General features: G+C 37.2%; 2 long non-coding RNA genes across 5 annotated transcripts in view; one reads left to right on the top strand and one right to left on the bottom strand.

Moving 5' to 3' along the window:
• The window catches only part of LOC131491821 (uncharacterized), a 55,897-nt gene that overhangs the window by 18,799 nt on the left and 21,211 nt on the right, over positions 1-15,887 (bottom strand). For 2 of the 4 annotated variants that reach the window (XR_009251665.1, XR_009251662.1), the window contains one exon: positions 12,415-12,591. The exons of 1 other annotated variant lie outside the window; for it this stretch is intronic. This is a non-coding gene — a long non-coding RNA (uncharacterized LOC131491821). Of the gene's footprint in view, positions 1-12,414; positions 12,592-13,569; positions 13,734-15,887 lie in introns of those variants that run through there. One more of the 4 variants, XR_009251663.1, reaches the window with a different exon arrangement.
• The window catches only part of LOC131491822 (uncharacterized), a 28,247-nt gene that overhangs the window by 540 nt on the left and 11,820 nt on the right, over positions 1-15,887 (top strand). The window lies entirely within an intron of this gene.

Here is a 15,887-nt window from a genome sequence, read left to right as displayed (position 1 = left end):
GATTTAACTAACCTGATGTCAGGAATTCGGATTACTGTTCATCTCACCCCTGGGAGGCAGGTATTATCCCTATCTCTGTTTTATAGATATGGAAACAAGATTGGGAGTTCAATGCTGATAGAGCTTGGACTCAAACTCAGCTCTGACTTCAAAAGCCATGCCTTAACCAGTATAAAATGGCAGAGGCTGGGTCACAGGGTCATATTATTCAACGCCCAGAGACTTTTGTAAATGGATGCCCTTGGAGGAAGGGTCGTATAGGAAGGTAGGTGCCCTGAGGCTTTTTAGAAAGGGCATTTTCACCAACAGGCACCTTTCTGCATGCATAATTTTCTGACAGCACAATGGAGGCTAGCACATTTATCCTATTAAACACAATTTCTTGATGGATTGAAGATGTGAAGCAAAGCTTTACTGTTTAAACTTCAAAGTAGTTGTGTAATGAGAGAAATGGTACTGGGCATGGAATAGTAGGACTTGGGTTTTGTACCCCAGCCCTGGAATTTACTGACCTTTAAATTTTGGACTAATCACTCAATCTCTTACTTTATTCATCTTTAAAATTGGGTCGATCTTAATTTTAAAAGGACAATTGCACACTTAATTTTTTGAAAAGATTAGATTACTTTAACAAAGGGCTTGGCATTTGATAGGAATCGAGTATGTTAATGGCCTGTTTCTTATGTCTCTGAAGAGAGACTGTATCTGGCCACTTAAAACAAAAAGAAAAAAGAAAAAAGAAAAAGAAAACCTCTTAACTGAAGTATAACACACACAGAAAAGTGCGGAAATAATAAGTGTTCAGCTGAATTAATTATCCAAAATGAACTCACTTGTGAAACCACCTCAAGAAATGAAACACTACAAATACCCTCCCTAGGATTTCTACTCATGTCCGCTTTCAACCACTGAACTTTTCCCCAGAACTAACCACTATTTTGACTTCTAATACCATTGGTTGTTATGGGGAAGTAGGTTCTACTTACATAAATGGGTTAGAAAAAAGCTTAGGGTGGAAAGCTGCCACCATGGGGCGAAAGCACTTGAGGTTAACTTGGGAGATATTGTAATGGGATCATGAATATCTTGTTATATCACCTGCAGGAAATTACTTTCCATTTGATGCCTATATACTGTTGTTCTTTGATCACAAACTCCACTTGACCCCCAGACCCTTTGCTTCTTACACACTCAAGTTAATGATTACTGTCTATTTTCTCAATGTCCATGTGTGTAAGATATTATTTTCTGCACATTCACCATGTGGGTAATAGCTTGTGAGCTCAATAAATATGGAGATGAAACCCCTGTTCAGGGCTCTTGGCTCCTCCTGGACATTAGCCTCTCTTGTATTCAATTCTGCAATCACTCTCTTGCTGCACAAGAGTGAACTCCAGACTCATAGTCTGCGACAGTTGGTTTTGCCTACATTTCTTCTTCTTCTTCCTTTTTTTTTTTTTTTTAGCTGTGTGTAAATGAAGTTACATATAATGATTCTTTTGTGCCTGGCTTCTTTTGCTAATTTATATTTGCCATATTCCTTGCTGTAATTGCATGTGGGAATAGTTTTATTCATTTTGATGGCTATAGTGTGTTTCTTTGTAGGAATGTATCACAGTTTATTTATTTCACATCTGATGGACATTTGGGTTAGTTCCAGTTTTCAGTGATTATGAATAATATCACTGTGAATGTTCTTGCATATGTCTTTTTGTTAATATGTGTGCATGGTGAGTGGTGCATCACTAGGAAGATATCTTTAACCTGAGCAGATAATGCTAAACAGATATCCAAAATGGTTTTCCATTTCTGCCAGTAGTGTTTAAATGCCTGTAGCTCCTAAGACTAGCCAACACGTAGTATTTTCAGTCATTTGAATTGTGATGAGTTTGTAGAGTTGTTTTTACCTTTCCTTGACTGCTAATGTGGTTAGCCTCCTTTCCTGTACTTGTTGGATATTTGGATAACATCTTTTGTAAGATTCTTCTTCATAGTCTCTCACCCATCTTTTTGATTAAATTTTAGCTTTCTCTTATTGATGGTTTCGATTTTAAAATGTATTCTCTAAAGAGCCCTTTGTTGATTATATATGTTACAGATATTTTCTCCTAGCCTGTGGCTGTACTTTTCACTTTCTTAATAGTATCTTTTAAAGAAAAGAAGTTCTTAAGTTTAATGTAGTCCTATTTATTATTTTTTTATTTGGTTAGTACCCTTTGTCCTCTGGGAAATATTTCTTAATCTCAAATCATCCAGAAGATATTCACTTGCATTATCTTCTAGAAACTTTATTGTTTTTACTTTCATATTTATAATGACAATCCCCCTGGAATGCATGTTAGGAGTTTATCTACTACATTTCTTTGGCTTTCTTTTTTGATCCAGTGTTCTGTCCCCTTTATGGGAAATAAAATGAAACTGTAATCTAAACAGGATATGACTATTCATACATTTGTGCTTCTTATGACTGTCCTTTCACATAGCACCTCATTTTCCTGAACTTACTCCCCATTTTTTTGAGCATATTTGAGATGTAGGATGAGTTTCTTAAGGAACTTTTTAGCATTCTAGTGTCATTTTCCCCAACTTATTCCCCATTTTTCTTGAGCATATTTGAGATGTAGGATGGGTTTTTTAAGAAACTTTTTAATATTCTACCTTCTTAAGGAGACTAGGACAAGAGCATTCTGCAATATATGCAGACAGCCCAAAGTAGTTGAAACAGATACATAGAGTGATTTATTTGTGGAGATGCCGGTCATTCTTTTCAAAATTCTTCCCACTATTCTCTGCCATTCCTTCCTGAGCCCAGTATCACTCTCAGTACCTGGCCTTAATCACCAATAACAACTCTTCCCTTTGACGGTTAGCAACATGAAAGAAGGAAGGAAGCTTTCATATATTCTATAGCAGGACTTGACAGCATTACGAAAACACAATGCTGCTTTTCAACTGTGTCTATGCGCGGGGCTACATCGGTGCTCATTGGCATCTTTTGTTTTGGGAATAGCTTTTCCATGGCTAGATAAAACATAATCGCAAGAAAGGTTATTGGCAGATACTCCAACAGGGAATACGTATTCTTTGGATTTATTTTTGGTGCTGCTACCTTTCTTTCCAAGTCAAACACTGTTATGAACTCAGACCTTTGGTTCAGCAATGAAAATGTGTAGAGAATGTACAAATGCTGGATTGCACTGGGGTCTTCTTTTCACATATTTCTCACAGGCCATGTTGTCATTTCTGCCATCTTTGGCGCCTCTGCTATGGTGATTTCAATGCTAACATTTTTTGCATTTCTCTGAACAGTGGCATTTTATTTAATTTTTTAAGAGCTGTAGGTCACAATTACAAATATCTTTTTCTTTTTTCTTTTGCTTTCTAGAGCTGACAAAAAAGGGAAGCGCTATCTAAGGAACAAGGTGTGAGTGAATCTGCCAGAGGCTAGAGCCATCCATGATTTACATCCTTCCCTATCTCTTTGGGAGAGCACTGTTTTCATGTCTCTGTGCAGTTTGCAGTTTTTGAAGGGCACGTTAATAAAGGTGCACTCCAAGGAAGATAGGGAAAGGTCAACTAGTGCTTCTTAACTAGTTTTAAAAAACTTCTGACTTCTACAGCTGTATAGATATGTGCACAGACATAATTGTTAAGGGCTTACCCTACAACGTAGCCGAAAGTAATGTGTTTTTTCTCTAGCATTGGCCTTTTAAAATGTCAGTAACTTTGTTAATTCCAAACCAATTAGTTTCACACTTTTCAAAGGATAAACTCAGACTAGTCATATGTATCTCTATATTGTGATATAATAAAAAAATATATATGTATATTCATATACACCTGCACACATTTACTCATTACTTTCAGTTCTAGGTATGATGCCATTGTTCTTACTACTTTAACTTAATATGCAAGATTTAGAAAGATTATAAGTAAAATATGTATGCTGATCAAAAGGGAAATTGTGGCTTATAAGTATTTTCACTTCGAATATTCAGAAAATACTATTTAGGATTTAAAAATCATGGCCAGGCTGTTCTGAAAATCCCCCAGTTCTGACTCTATATGGCCATGCTCTGGGTGTGAATTTGTGATAGAATGAAGACAAAATCTCCACTCTCAGGGTGCCAATATGCTACAATTTTTCACTTGGTATAGATTCAAAATCATGAGATTACTAAGGCAGAGCAGTAGTTTTTATTATCTGCCTCTGCTGTATCTCACTGGTTTTATTTATTTTTCTCCTTTCTAATTTCTGAGGGTTAAACACCATTGTGTCCAAGACTGTAAATATTTTCTATTCTGGTAATAAGGAAGTGGGCCACCTTTATTGAGACTGGGGATAAAGTGCTCATAGGCAATCACTCTATGAAAAGGATGCCAAGTGGAAGATTCTTACTACAACTGAAGTCTTTGTGTCTAGCCAGTGGATTTGATACCATTGCGCATTTGGTACGGCTTTTGATGTAGGGATATCAAATTAAACTTGTGTCTTATTTTGACATAGTGTGATTCTTTCTTGCCTTCTTTCTTTCTGATTTTTTTTTTTTTGTTTATCTTTTGGCTAAGCAACAATCAAATGTATGGATTGTTCATCTTAATCTCTCATTGGATCTAGGGATTTCAGTACACTAGGGCTAAGCATGAGCAACAGCAGAATGTCCTTGATCATTATTATTTAGAATCTCACCAGGGCACCTGGGTGGCTCAGTCAGTTAAGTGTCCGACTTTGGTTCAGGTCATGATCTCACGGTTGAAGGGTTTGAGCCCCACGTAGAGCTCTGTGCTGACAGCATGGAGCCTGGAGCCCGCTTCAAGTTCTGTGTCTCTCCCTCTCACTCGGCCCCTCCCCACCCCTGGTCACACTCTGTCTGTCTCTCTCTCTCAAAAATGAATACATTTAAAAAAATTAAAAAAAAAAAAGAATCTCATGGATTACTATGTAAGGTCAAAGATGTTAGTTCTTTACAAATTAATTTATGGGCTTGATGTAATTCTCAAAAATTTCAGTATGATTATCTGAAATTTGACAAAGTCATATTAATATTTCAGCTGGAAAAAGGGGAAAGTAAGAAAAACTAAGAAAATATTGAAAAAAAGTAATGGATGGAAGGTTTGCCCCATGAACTATCAAAAGCTACATTAATCCAATATTTAAAACTGTGAAGTCAGTCAAGCTAATTTATGTATAGGTATGCAAAATTTTAATAAATATGTATTTGGATATAATATTCAAATGCTATCTATCCACATACCTATCTACCTACCCTAATTTTAATAATCAACTTTATGTCTGTCTGTTTATCTATGCTTTATGCATATTTGGAAAGTTTACCAAAAAATATGCAAGGACAATATAAAATGATCTAAGAATTTTATTGAGTGGTATGACACATTATTAAATTATGTCCCTACATGGGAAAGGCTTGTAGGACAATATAAATTTCTTTGATGCACATTGTGGCCTACTGCCTAGCACATAAAATAAGTATTCAATGAATTTAAGTTTCTTAAATCAAGGACTATAAAAAAGTTTGTGGCATTTTGTAATCAGTTGTTGAAAGCTTTATATCAGCGTGAGATATAATCTAAATCAGTATTAATTTATATAAAGAAATTGTCAGGAGGGGCGCCTGGGTGGCTCAGTCGGTTGAGCATCTGACTTCGGCTCAGGTCATGATCTCGCGGTTCGTGAGTTCAAGCCCCGCGTCGGGCTCTGTGCTGACAGCTCAGAGCCTGGAGCCTGTTTCAGATTCTGTGTCTCCCTCTCTCTCTCTGACCCTCCCCCGTTCACACTCTGTCTCTCTCTGTCTCAAAAATAAATAAACGTTAAAAAAAAAAGAAATTGTCAGGATAATTAGTGAAAACATTTTATCTTAGTTACCTGGTAAGAATATATTTACAGGAGATAGGGAAATATGGATGAAGAAAACTCTCGAAGTTTGCCACGTTATGTTGGTGAATGAATAGGAAAAATATCTACCAGAAAATAGTAGCTTACCAGAAAAAAGGTAAGGGATCATCTATGCTCATGCCCTGGATTATATACTTGTACATATTCTCACTATAGGGCAGTGCCAGCTAGGTGTAATCTGGCGTATCAGGCATTACATTCAAAGCAACAGGAAATTGGGAAGAAATGCAGATTTCGAAGGGAGAGAGAAACCTAGACTGACATTTAATAACTGTTCCCCCTGATATATGATTCATCAAAGTTCTTTTCAATATAATTACTCATGAATATGGGAAGTCAACTGCAATTTATTCCCAGGAATCAATTAGTGCTTTTCTTGCTAGATTGATCCCTCATGGTTTCTGATCACTATGCCTGGATTTGGACCAGTGATGTAGAGTGCATTCATTTTTCATTCCTGTATTTCTTCAATAAATATTTATGAAATGCCTACTAAGTGGCATAATAGCGCTAGGTGCTGTTAATATAACAGGCAATGAGACCTGGTTTCTGCTCTCTCAAGGAAAGAGAATGGGAAGTACTGGGGGACACATTTTGGTGTGTTCACAGAATATGGTATAAGGGCAGTAGAGTAGCTGGAGAAGTTGTATGTAGATCAAAAATATGTGTAGACTGTATAAAATATAAGTCATGACAAGGAGTGGAGACTGACTCCTAAGAAAAACGTGGCGCCATTGGAGATTTTTAAGCAATGGAAGAATATGGTCATATTTGCATTTTAGAAAGACCATGTTATCTATGGTGCTAAGGAGATTGGAGGCTTTTGCAATAATTCAGACAGGAGAGAGTATAGGTTTTGTAAGGGTCCACAGTTTATATAATTTGGGATCCTCTTTACGAAAAATAATACAAAGCTTTGAATACAAAATTAGATACAAGGTTCTAGAAGGGACCTTAAGACTCATGAGCCCTCCTCTAGTTCACCTCTAGACCTAGAGAAGTGATTTTGGTGGTCTGAACTATGGCGGTGATAGTAGAGATGAAGAGAAATGAATGGATAAGGAAATTTGAAAGACTTGTGATTAGATGTGCAAGATACAAAGAAGGAATGATCAAAGATGATGCTTCATTATCTGGCTTCAACATTTAGCTGGGTAGATAGAGGATCTGTTCACTGAGATAGGAAACACAGAAGTAGATTTTGGTGGCAATAGGATACATTTCAAGAAGTACGACAACCCATGTCAGGTTGAAGCGATGGTGAAACATTTGGGTGTGAAGCTCAAGAGAGTTGAAATTATCCCACTTCGAACACAGCTCAGTTCATTTGGCAGCTTATGTGTTCAACATCCTGAGGATGAATATAAACCCACAGTGGTTTTCAAAAGTAGGTGTAGACTTCAACCCGCGTAGTAAATAGTAAAATGATCATTGCCTTGCAGCACTATTGTCTAGGTCTGAAAATTAATGGTGGGTTATGTAGGACTCTTGCTGTTTTTCTCACCTTTAATGTGGTACCTTTCAGGATGATTTTTTTCTTGGTCCCTAGCACTATAATATTGGGACAAATCCTGCTTAGCTAGCAGGTTACCCGGAAGGCTTTCAGTTCTCTGGGGATGATGAATTCTTGGTTGTGTGTGTAGGGTTTCTCTAATGTAGGTCAGTGTCTGAGCTTCCTTTGATTGTTAATCCATAGTCTTGAACTGATTATGCAACCCACTGAGGACCTGCTAAATATAATGTTTTAAAGTTCAACGGCAAATTCCCTTCCCATTGTCCTTTAACTTGAAAATGGCTGAACAGATTTTTCTAACACTTTTCATGAAAATAAAGAAAAATATGCTTCCAAAGAATCTAAAAATCATCCTAGTAGGGAAGTTTTAGACAGTTATCAAATGACTTAATACAAGAGATAATAATAGAGACTGTTTTGCAATCTAAAATACAGCATTTTCTACTATGAACACTGTAATTACTATTTACAGCTAGATTATAGGGAAATCTGTGGGTGTCATGGAATTCAGTTTCAGAATTATGGAAACTCTGTTTGCATAATTAAAGGGCTAGTTAGTAAATTCCCTCCTATTTTCTAACCTATTTAAGCAGATCATGTATGTGCCAATATTTCTTTGCTAACTATGGTGAAGGAGACAACCAAGTTTAAATCTTCTATTGCTGAATAATACCCATAATAACTGTGTATAATATATGGTTCATAATTAGCGAATATGCTGAGGTTTTTTAAGAACTGCATTAGATATGGCATAGATACAAATTTCTGCTTCATTAAATGACTTTATAGACTATATTTTGCTGCTTTTGCATATGCAATTTTTTTTTCCTGTTTGATAGCAGGATTACTTTACAGCTTCTTAATGAGAATACCTTTTTTTTATTGGAACCTTGTCTGAAGTTTTACTGAAGCTCTCGGTGACCTATTTCTAATGATTTTAGAGCTCTAAAGTTTTCTCTCCCTTATAAGTAGCTTTAACTTATGTTTGATTAGTGGCTTTGGAAGTAGATTCACAATCTAATTTTAGGAAGGAAATCTTTTCTTACCGGAGAAACAAATTCAAAAATAACCTTGCACATCACAGGATGCCTATGAATTATGGAAATGGCTCACATCCCCGCACCACTTATTAGGCAAAGAGAGGGTGAAAGTCAGAGATGGTTCCTCTTAGTTGCATTTCGTTCTCAGTTGTATATGTGCAGGAAAATTCCTCTTTAATATCCTCTTTAATAAACACTGAGAACTCCGATGAATATGTTCACTGGTGGCTCTGAGAAATGATTGTAATGCATTGTTAAAGTGCTCTAGTTTTGTAGTACTGTGGAAAAGCATAGCGGAGATGCTGGTATTCGGTGTTTGTGAGAAAGGGTGGGAAGTTTGCAGGCATGTAAATGCCCAACACTCAAGGAAGTTTAAAAATCTTAATTGGAATTTGTAATAACTTTGACTTAAACATCAAGAAATATTGTGATGATTGAGTTGGGCCCTGGAAAGTGAATAGGGTTTCAGTTACCACACGAAATGGAAGGCTATCCAACTAAGAGAAAGAGTCAGAGGCATTTATCCATAGTATCATTTTTTTTTCCTGGTAGAGTACATTTTTGTTGTAACTTCAAAGAAACAAGTATACTTTATAAAACTGAAACAATTTACAAACATGTAAAGTTAAAAGCAAATATCCACTCTGTTCTTTGTTTTCTTTTAAAAAATTTTGAATGTTTATTTTTTGAGAGAGAGAGAGAGAGAGAGAGAGAGAGAGAGAGTGAGTGGGGGATGGGCCGAGAGAGAGGGAGACACAAAGTCTGAAGCAGGTTCCAGTCCACGAGCTGTCAGCACAGAGCCCGACTCGGGGCTGGAACTCACTAACTGTGAGGTCATGACCTGAGCCAAAGTCAGATACTGAACCGACTGAGCCACCCAGGCGCCCCTGTGTTCTTTGGTTTCCTCCCTATTCCCAGCCCCTATTCATACTTCTCCCTGCATGTTTGATACCAATTATCTGAAAGCTTTTTCTATGCATTTAATCATTTACATATCTGTGTGTGTGTGTGTGTGTGTGTGTGTGTGTGTGATTAGCTTCCTAGCTTTGTAACTTGCACCCCTAAATATGCTTTATAAACCTTTCATGTTAGTGCACTTCAATCTACCCCATTTATTTTAAGAGTGACCTATCATTCTAGTATGAATATACCATAATTTATTTAACCATTACCATATATAGGCTGTTTATAGTTTTTCCACATTATAAAATTGTTTGTTAATTTATTTTTAAAATTTAATTTATTTTAATTTATTTATGAGAGAGAGAGAGAGAGAGACAGAATGCAAGCGGGGAGGGTAAGAGAGAGTGGGAGACACAGATTCTGAAGCAGGCTCCAGGCTCTGCACTGTCAGCACCGAGCCAGACACGGGACATGAACCCATGAACCGTGAGATCATGACCTGAGCCAAAGTTGGTTGCCCAACTGACTGAGCCACCCAGGTGCCCCTAGTTTTTCTACATTATAAAAAATGCTCTAATGAACATCTGCATCCATACTCTGATTTATTCCTCTAGCATCCTGTCGCCACCACGTTCCTTCCTTCCATGCCATCTTTCTGCACTATATCTTTGTACTCATGTGTAATTCTGTAGGATAGGTCTTTTTATAAATTTTTTTTCAACGTTTTTTATTTTTATTTTTGGGACAGAGAGAGACAGAGCATGAACGGGGGAGGGGCAGAGAGAGAGGGAGACACAGAATCGGAAACAGGCTCCAGGCTCTGAGCCATCAGCCCAGAGCCTGACGCGGGGCTCGAACTCACGGACCGTGAGATCGTGACCTGGCTGAAGTCGGACACCCAACCGACTGTGCCACCCAGGCGCCCCTGTAGGATAGGTCTTGAAAGTTGAATTGTTAGGTCAACTTAAGTACTGACATACAGTTTCAAATTTCTCTCCCCAAAACTGTACCAGCCTACCCTTCCACCAAAAATGTCGTGGTGTTTATAAATCATTAACCCTGCACACGGTTTTGCCTGTTTGGCTAGATAAAATGATACATTACCTTTCCATTTTTTTGTTTGCTTTTCTTGTTCCTGAAATGGTGAACTTGAACATCTTTTCACTTGTTCCTTGATCCAATGGAGTTCCTGTATTTTTTGTTGTTGTTGTTGATTTTTATAATGATTTTTTTTTTCTAAATGATTTTAGGATATCTTTATCCAGTTGGGCATTATATTTTTGTCTGTTATATGTTTTGCAAATATTTCTTCCAAGAGTGCCACTTATTATTTTAAATTTGTCTTTTGTGAAAGACATTTTGATGTAGTTAAATCTGTCATTCTGTGTGTGTGTGTGTGTGTATGTGTGTGTGTGTGTGTGTGGTTTTTGCATTATATCTCTAGTCTTTGCCAGATTGACTATAAAAATGTTCTTTTAAAATCTCTGTTGGTACTCTCATAGTTTTGTTTTTAATTTTTAATGTTTATTTTTGAGAGAGAGAGAGAGAGAAAGAGAGGAGGAGGAGGAGGAGGAGGAGGTAGGTGGAGAGAGAGGGAGACAGAATCTGAAGCAGGCTCTGTGCTGTCAGTGCAAAGCCCTACATGGAGCTTGAACCCACAAACGCTGAGATCATGACCTGAGCCAAATTCTGACATTCAACAGACTGAGGCACCCAAGTGCCCCTCAGTTTTTTTACGTTAGATTTTTAATACTTACAAAATTTAATTTTGCATAAGATGTTGTTTATGGCTGAGATTCCTGGGCAATCACACACTTGTTTCCTCTTTGTGTTTACATACATAATTAGATTCCCATGGGGCGCCTGGGTGGCGCAGTCGGTTAAGCGTCCGACTTCAGCCAGGTCACGATCTCGCGGTCCGTGAGTTCGAGCCCCGCATCGGGCTCTGGGCTGAAGGCTCAGAGCCTGGAGCCTGCTTCCGATTCTGTGTCTCCCTCTCTCTCTGCCCCTCCCCCGTTCATGCTCTGTCTCTCTCTGTCTCAAAAATAAATAAACGTTAAAAAAAAAAAAAAAAATTAAAAAAAAAAAAAAAAAAAAAAGATTCCCAGCCTCCTGTGAGGCCATGTGCCTAAATTGCAGCCAATAGAATGAGAGTTGAGCAGTGTACATCAGTTCCAGTTTTGGGCTATAATAACCTTTCAAGAGAGATCCTCTTCCAAAATGACTTTGTAGGTCATCTTTCAAAGGTGGTGAAGTCAAACCTGGGAAGTGTTTAAAATTTTTTTTTATGTTTATTTATTTCTGAGACAGAGAGAGAGCATAAGCGGGGGAGGGGCAGAGAGAGAGACACAGAAGCAGGCTCCAGGCCCTGAGCTGTCAGCACAGAGCACGATGCGGGGCTCGAACTCACAAACCGTGAGATCATGACCTGAGCTGAAGTCGGTTGCTCAACCGACTGAGCCACCCAGGCGCCCCAAATCTGGGAAGTGTTTAAATCCAAGACTCATCAATTAGGGGAGAGCCACCCACCAATCAGAAGCATCCATTTTGGACTCTATGTCAAGCAAGAAATTCTTCCTTATTTTTTTTTAGATTTTTCTTTCTTCTTTCTATAGATTTAAGCCACTGAGATTTTAGGGTTCATCTTTTACAACAGCTGTATAATCAGCATACAGAATAATATCATGGCTTAACTTTTTCCCAACTATAAGATCAATGGTTCCAACACACTTTATTCCAACACACTGTCCTTTATCCTCTAATTTGAAATTCTACCTTTAGCATATTCTAAATTTCCATAGTTATAGGAATGATTTTGGACTATATTTTGTTTTATTAAGCTACTTTCATATTCCTGAAACAATACCATGATACTTTATTTACTATAGCTCATAATTGTTCTTGGCATCTGGTAGCAGAGTGATTGTTAAAAATTCAGGTTAGTCTTATTCCTTCAAACCCTTTCCATGAATCTTAGGATAAAATACAACATGTCTAACATGGTCTATAAAGCCCTGGATGATTTGGCCACTGTCTATTTTTACCTGTTTCCTTTCTTTCCTGCTGCTCAGTGAGCCTCAGCTGCTTCAGTTTTGATGAAAATGCAAAGTATCTTCTCACCTCTGGACCTTCACAAATGCTTTGCCTGAACGAGATACTATTCATCTTCTATGTCTCAGATCTAAGAATGATTCTTTAGAAGAGATTTTTTTCCTGACCTCCTGTCAAACAAGATCCCATGATTAAATGGTTTTAGGGCATCTTGCGTTGCAGTCATTATAATTTAAATATTTATTTGTGGTATTATTATTTTAATATTTTCTCCTTTTCTGGATTTAAAATCCATGAGGCCAGAATGGTATTTTTCATTTGTTATGTATCCTCAACACCTAGTGTAACACTTGACACATATTATATACTTCATAAATGTTTGTTGAATAACTTAAGAATCTGAGGAATAATTTGATAAGTATGTCCAAACATTATAGATTTATGACTGAACCGGTTTCAGAATATCCAGATAAAATCTTCTTCCCCTCTAACTTTTGTCTGTTATGTAAACAGAGAGAAGTCCTTGTTGATTTCACTTATACATGAAATATTCCTAAATATAAACAATTTAAGGACATATGTCAACTGGAAGACAAGGACTTGACTTGGAGGATTTTGCTTTTCATTAGTTGACCCGCAGGTGAATCCATTCTTCACTGACATCACATGAGTCCCATCATGCATATAATGAAATGGCGAAAATAAAAATTTTTTTTAGTAACCGTGGAGGCATTGGTTGTATCCTATATTGTATATAAAGTAGTATGGAACTTAATGGAACTCTGAAATATTATAAATAAATATTCCTATGTTGTCCAGATACTATTTCATTAACTCTAGGCCTCTTCAAGAGCAAAGATGATACTCTATACAATGTCTGAATAAAGCCGAGAACCTTTTCTACCTAGGGGAACTATGTCAAACTCCTATATATCTCTACATCAGTCAGGGAAGGTATGGGAATCAAATAGCTCACTGACATGGTATAATTGAAGAGTCTTTTATAGGAGTCTATTGAAATGGTGTGGGTAGAATTAAAGGAGACCAATAAGGGATGGTGAGGTGCCCCAGGGTTGGTACTAATGGGGTCCTATTACCAGCCCCAGACATGAGGGGATAAGGGTAGAGAAAAAGTTTTTGGAACTTACAGATTGGGCCACCTGACAGGAGCCATGCCTTTGGTGGAATGGCATAGGTGACCTGTGGTAATGTGGCAAAGAGAAAGCTAGGGGAATAAATTCCTGCTCTCGTTTTCTTACTCTATGGTCTTGTGTTGGAATCTCTCATTTGTTGAATTCAGCTAGAAGCTAGATGGGAAGGTAGCCTCTTGATGTCATAAATAGAGGTCATAAAGGTCTTGGGAGACTAAAGTAGGGTGATGAAGGGTAGACAGAGAATTTGGAGGATGAACAGAAGTTATCTGGGATGCTCTGATGTAGCTAGAATTTATTTTATTGTCTTTTTGAAGTTTATTCATTTCAAGAGAAAGAGAGAGAGAAAGAGAGGGAGAGGGTAGAGCCTAGAGAGTGGGAGAGAGAGGATCCCAAGCAGGCTCCACACTGTCAGCATGGATTCCGACGTGGGGCTCGATTTCACAACCGTGAGATCATGACCTGAGCTGAAATCAAGAGTCAGATGCTTAACTGACTGAGCCTCCCAGGTGCTCCTAGAATTTATTTTTTAGTACATATATAGAGTGAATATTAATTTCACATATTTTCTAGTTCCACACCAATACTCCCAGCACCATTTGTAGAAACTTGATTTTCCCTACTAGTTTCTGAATCCATTTAAATTATTATAGATCCATTTCAATTATAATAGAGTCTGTTATGGGATTTGTATTCTGGGTTGTGTTCTTCAATGTTTACAGTAGTTTCATAAAATGCTTACTATATGATTTGATAGACCTTTTCTTATTATAGTTTTCAGAGTTAAGAGCTTCTTTGAGCACTTGTGGATTCAGACAAAATTTTAATAGGGGCCTAGGCCACTAAAAATCTTAAAGCTGTATGGGGAAAAGACCATGTTTCTCCTATTATATAACACCTTTCACAAATATGTGGAATGCAGTATCTAGTATATTACAGGCATACATAAAGAATAAAGAATGGGTGAATAAATTAATATAAATTTATTTAACAATGTACTGAAGTATGTTCTAAAAGAATAGAATAATGCCGTATGTGCTGCAGATAAGACTTGAAGACATTTAATGACATTTATTTAAATAGGAAAAGACAGATCTGTATTTTCAAATACCAGTGCAAATAGATTTCATGTGAATAGGAAAGACCAAACACAGGATAATAGTGGTTAATTTCATGTTATTTAATCAATCATGCAAAAGGTTCTCACCAGAATCGAAGAGGATGGAAATTTAGGGACACATGTAAATTGAATCCTGTGTCCAGATACAAGGGTCTCTCAAGCGTTTAGGGGCTTCCCTGAACATAAACAACAGAGAGTATTTAGGTACTAAATATGTGGTCTAGGGCTGCTCCAACTCTCAGGAGGGAGCCTAAACTTCTCAGGGTAGGAGATGAAAGCTTGAAGCTTCTATTTCATCTGTCTAGGATATTTCTATCTCTCTCCAACTCTTTATCTTATTGAATTATTTTTATTCATTATTAAAAATTTAGATGTGGTGTATACCTCTTACAAAATGTTTTTATTTAAAAGTTCTTTCTGGGGCACCTGGGTGGCTTAGTCACTTACGTGTCAGGTCATGATCTCGTGGTTTGTGGGTTCGAGCCCTGTGTCAGGCTCTGTGCTGACAGCTCAGAGCCTGGAGCCTGCTTCGGATTCTGTGTCTCCCTCTCTCTCTGTGCCTCAGAGCTCATGCTCTGTCTCTCTCTCAAAATTAAATAAACTTTTAAAAAAATTAAAAAAAAAAGTTATTTCCTAATTTCCATTCTGGGTCTTCAGTGTGCTTGTAGATCCTTGGGTTAGTGGAGGCATCATCATCATCATCATCATCTGATCCTAATAGTTATTTAAATTACTATGTGCCAGGAATTTTGTTAAATAATTTATATGCATTATCTCACTTAATTCTTCCAATGAAATAGGTGATAAGATTATAAGTATACCTAGTTTAGAGATGCAGGTAGTGTACTGTTTAGAATCTTTTAACTTGTCTCCCCCTGTAAACTGTGAGTTCATTGAGGGCTTAGACAGTCACTTTCATCTTGTATTTCTGCATCCATGGCACTAAGAATAGTGACCAGTACATGTAGCCACACCCCAAATACCTGAATGAATGCTGGTTGAATCTATGTTGATTTAATTTCAAGATGTGGCTCTGATATGATCATTTTAAAATAAAATGGCACTTTGATTATTATCCTGCAAAGCCAGTACATTTCTGGAACAATAACTTCTTTTATTAAATTCACGAAAATATTTGTCAAATTAAGATAAAATTTCCTTTGGGTTTCAGTTCTCTGTTCTGTATGTGTGTTTA

This window comes from Neofelis nebulosa, chromosome 12 (assembly GCF_028018385.1).
Source record: "Neofelis nebulosa isolate mNeoNeb1 chromosome 12, mNeoNeb1.pri, whole genome shotgun sequence".
NCBI classification, from domain to species: domain Eukaryota; kingdom Metazoa; phylum Chordata; class Mammalia; order Carnivora; family Felidae; genus Neofelis; species Neofelis nebulosa.
Note: the sequence above shows the minus strand (reverse complement) of the source record. Positions and strands in the feature narration are given on the sequence as shown.